Source organism: Suncus etruscus, chromosome 15 (assembly GCF_024139225.1).
Source record: "Suncus etruscus isolate mSunEtr1 chromosome 15, mSunEtr1.pri.cur, whole genome shotgun sequence".
In the NCBI taxonomy this organism is placed as follows: Eukaryota; Metazoa; Chordata; class Mammalia; order Eulipotyphla; family Soricidae; genus Suncus; species Suncus etruscus.
The window spans coordinates 76,266,463-76,270,616 of NC_064862.1; the positions used below are offsets into that span (position 1 = coordinate 76,266,463).

At 42.0% G+C, this 4,154-nt stretch overlaps 1 non-coding gene across 1 annotated transcript; it reads right to left on the minus strand.

Moving 5' to 3' along the window:
* Nucleotides 1-1,399: 1,399 nt before the first annotated feature.
* Nucleotides 1,400-1,472, minus strand: TRNAK-CUU (transfer RNA lysine (anticodon CUU)). The gene has a single exon. It is a non-coding gene; the product is annotated as a tRNA-Lys (tRNA).
* Between the last annotated feature and the right edge of the window lie 2,682 nt (nucleotides 1,473-4,154).

Consider the following 4,154-nt stretch of genomic DNA (forward strand, 5'->3'; position numbering starts at 1 on the left):
GGGTAACCCCTGAGCATGACAGGGTGTGGCCCAAAAACCAAAGGAATGAATTACTCTTGACTAAAGCATATGGGATACCAAGGATCAAATCTGGGTCAGCTTCATGTAAAGCAAATGCCCTAGCTGCTATGCTATCACTCCAACTCCTTTAGTGGAATCTTAAAATCTTTGAACAGTTACAGGTCTCTATATTATTAGTGTACACATAACATACATGTACATTATGTGTCTGGCATTTTAAATAGATTCTTGATAGATGGGACAGTTTATCCCACCTCTCCCTGCAGTAAACCCCTTTCCTTTGTTCTCTTGGCAGGTTATTAAAATGGATGTCATCCTCTGCCAGTCTGTCTCCATGATCATTCTCTATAAACTCTGCCTGTCTCACAGTCTGTACTGAGAAGTTTCCATGCTCTCCTCTGTCATGCTGCCCCTGACCAATTTGTCCTGACACAAAAGTCAATCTCACTTCTAAGGCTTGAGTCTCGTGGAAAGGCAAGGCCAGCCGATCACACAGTGCAAGAAGCATTCAAATCCTTTGACATTTTTTTTCATATTTTTGCTACGATAAACAACCAAGAATGAAGAGTGTGTTATTTATATGACTGCATTTAAGCCATGCCAAAAACTGTTTGGGGGTGGGGAAAGAATAATAAAAGAAATGTTTTGAAATCTGCTTAATAAACTGTTACAAAAGAGTGTTGTTAAAAGTTGGTTTATGTATTGCTATATAGAAATAAATATGAGGGAGGTGATATATTCTAATAAGAGGTTCACCACTCCTTTTTGTAATGCTTCATCTTCTATCTGTAGGGGACTTGGGTTGGATTGTCTTATAAAAAGTAATCAAGGTGCAAGAGTGATAGCATGTGGGGAGCCTAGCTGATGAAACCTGGGACATAGGACACCTCAGTAATTCCTAATCTGGTCACCCACTTGACCAAAAGGCCCATGCCTGGAGAACAAAGGAAATAGACAAAAATAAAGTAATTCAGAGCAGCCCAATATATCCAGCCAGAAAGAAAGATATAGAGTTTGCCTTTGTGTTAGCAAACATTATTAAGAACTCTGTTTGAATCTTATGCCTTTTAGTAAAACGTGCTCAGGTCTACCTCTTTGCCCCTCCCTATTACCTGCCCCAGTTTATGCTAATGAATGCTTGTAACTGTGATTGGTGTAAAACCTGTAACACCTCTGACGTGTTTCAGCCCTTAAAAGCTGATCCCCCAACAATAAACTTCCCTTTTTGAACAGCATGCGTTGTCTTGAAGGCCCTTCTTACTAATTTCTCTAGTTCTTCTTTACAGGTCGGTTCTGCTCGAGTGAACCCACTAATAACTAGCAACTTTCTTTTCTACACCCCCGCGGGTCGGGGGACTCCCACAAAAGTTGCAGGTGGCGCCCAACGTGGGGCTCGAACCCACGACCCTGAGATTAAGAGTCTCATGCTCTACCGACTGAGCTAGCCGGGCCGCGGCGGTGAGAGCGCCGAATCCTAACCACTAGACCACCAGGGATGTCATTGCTCATCTTTTACATTGCTTTACTATTGTTCCTGTCCCTACGGTCATTAAGACTGATAACGGTCCAGAATATATTAGTTCCAAATTCAAGGATTTTTGTGCAAAATTTGGTATCACCCTTAAAACAGGAATTCCCCTAAACCCTCAAGGCCAAGGCATTGTTAAAAGAGCTAATCAAACTTTGAAAAATACACTTTTTAAACTCACTTCAGAAAGCGAGAATTTGTACTCTCGCAAAGGCAAACACCGCCTGCTTTTGAATCATGCACTCTTCGTGCTCAATTTTCTCTCCTTGGATTCCAGTGGCCGTTCAGCGGCTGATCAACTCTGGCACCCCTCCACTCGTGAGAATTTTCAGCAAGTGCTTTGAAAAGATGTTCGTACAGGACAATGGCTTGGCCCACACCCTGTTCTCATATGGGGCAAAGGTCACGCCTGTGTGCACAACCCAACCACCTCTGAAACGCGCTGGCTTCCTGATAGGCTGGTCAAACTCCATAACCCTCCCAGGGGTAACGCCCCTGAGAATTCTTCAACATGGCTTAACCTTTAAACTAATGGTGGAACTTGAACCTTGCCTTTTGGTACCCAATATGATTCCCCCTATTGAAAATTGTAATCAAATTATTGTCGTTGATTTCTCCTTTCAGTTCATAATTGCCCCCAATTCAATGTTTTTTGCCTGTTTCACTGGTTTATCTCCCCCATTGTTTTACATTTTTTCTTTAGTCCTAGGACTACTGTGTTTTGGTTGTTTTAATGCCTAAATTGACTGTTATATCAAAAATTGCCTTATTACCTCTTAAATATAACCTGTGTCTCTCCCGCTGCAGTATAAAAACAAACATTGCCTCCACCCCAGCCTTATTAAAAGGCCTGGGTGTTACTGGTGTAAGCACAAAAATTTATTCATTGGTTCATACTCTAGAATCTGTTAATGCCTTATAACTGTTGTTAAAAATGTTTACAAACTTAGAAGAAGTTTACACTACTTAACTGTTGAATCCCTAGCAGTATTAGAGCAGAAAAACTGCCGTGGTTTAAATTTGACTTTTTTTTTGAGGGAGGGGGAAATTTGTGTCATCCTTAGAGAAAAATGTTGCTTTTTAAAATAAACTTGGCTTAGCTAGAGATAGCATTAGACTTGTGGAAGAAAGTCTAGAGGATAGAAATAGACAGAAGGATTTAAATGAGTCCTGATATAAAAATTGGTCCTCTACCTCATCCTGGCTGTCTAAGCTGCTGCCTAATTCGGTCCTTTCATTGGCTTTTTGCTATTTTTTCCTTTGGTCCCAAGGCATTCTGTCGCCTCACAAGTTTGTTAATAATCCGGTTACTGAGATTGCCCTAATGTTCAGTATAGGTCCAATATCAGTTAAATTGCTCTCTTAAATGCACCCCGAAGAACTTGAAGCCATGAATAAACCTCTGAGCTTTAAGGAGTTTTGAGTATCTGGCTAAACGCCCCTGCTTGCTCTGCTCCTGGCTGTGGAGATGCCCATGACGGGGATAGCTTGATGCCAGTGTCTGGGTGCAAACATGGCATTCTTAATATTTTGCGCGCAAAAACTTTTAATTTGGTCTCTTGTTGCCATGTCCAGTACTGGAAGCCCACCAAACGACCTAAGACAGGCTACTCCACCCATTTTGCTCTTCTTCTTTTATTATTTACAGGAAAGGGGGAACTGTGGGGAGCCTAGCTGATGAAACCTGGGACATAGGACACCTCAGTAATTCCTAATCTGGTCACCCACGTGACCAAAAGGCCCATGCCTGGAGAACAAAGGAAATAGACAAAAATAAAGTAATTCAGAGCAGCCCAATATATCCAGCCAGAAAGAAAGATATAGAGTTTGCCTTTGTGTTAGCAAACATTATTAAGAACTCTGTTTGAATCTTATGCATTTTAGTAAAACGTGCTCAGGTCTACCTCTTTGCCCCTCCCTATTACCTGCCCCAGTTTATGCTAATGAATGCTTGTAACTGTGATTGGTGTAAAACCTGTAACACCTCTGACGTGTTTCAGCCCTTAAAAGCTGATCCCCCAACAATAAACTTCCCTTTTTGAACAGCATGCATTGTCTTGAAGGCTTCTGTTACTAATTTCTCTAGTTCTTCTTTACAGGTCGGTTCTGCTCGAGTGAACCCACTAATAACTAGCAACTTTCATTTCCACACCCCCGCGGGTTGGGGGACTCCCACGAAAGTTGCAATAACATAGCTGGAGAGCTTTTGCCTTGCAGGTGGCTGACCTGGGACTCGCCCAAATTTGTTTCCCGGCGTCCCATATAGTCCCCAGAGCTTGCCAGAAGTAATTTCTGAGCACAGAGCCAGGAGTGCTAAGCTCCATTGGGTTTGTTCCACAAAACAAAGAAAAAAGAAAAAGAAAAAACAACAACAAAAAAGAAATTGCACATTCTATTTTATTTATTTATTGGTCTTTGGGCCACACACTGCGATGCTCAGTGGTTACTCCTGGCTATCTGCTCAGAAATAGCTCCTGGCAGGCACAGGGGACCATATGTAATGTCAATAGACCAGTTACATGTACGCCCCGAAGAGGCAAATATTTCATTCTTCCTATCATGTTAGCAGAACCCAGATGATTTGGCAATCTGTCAATGCCAATCC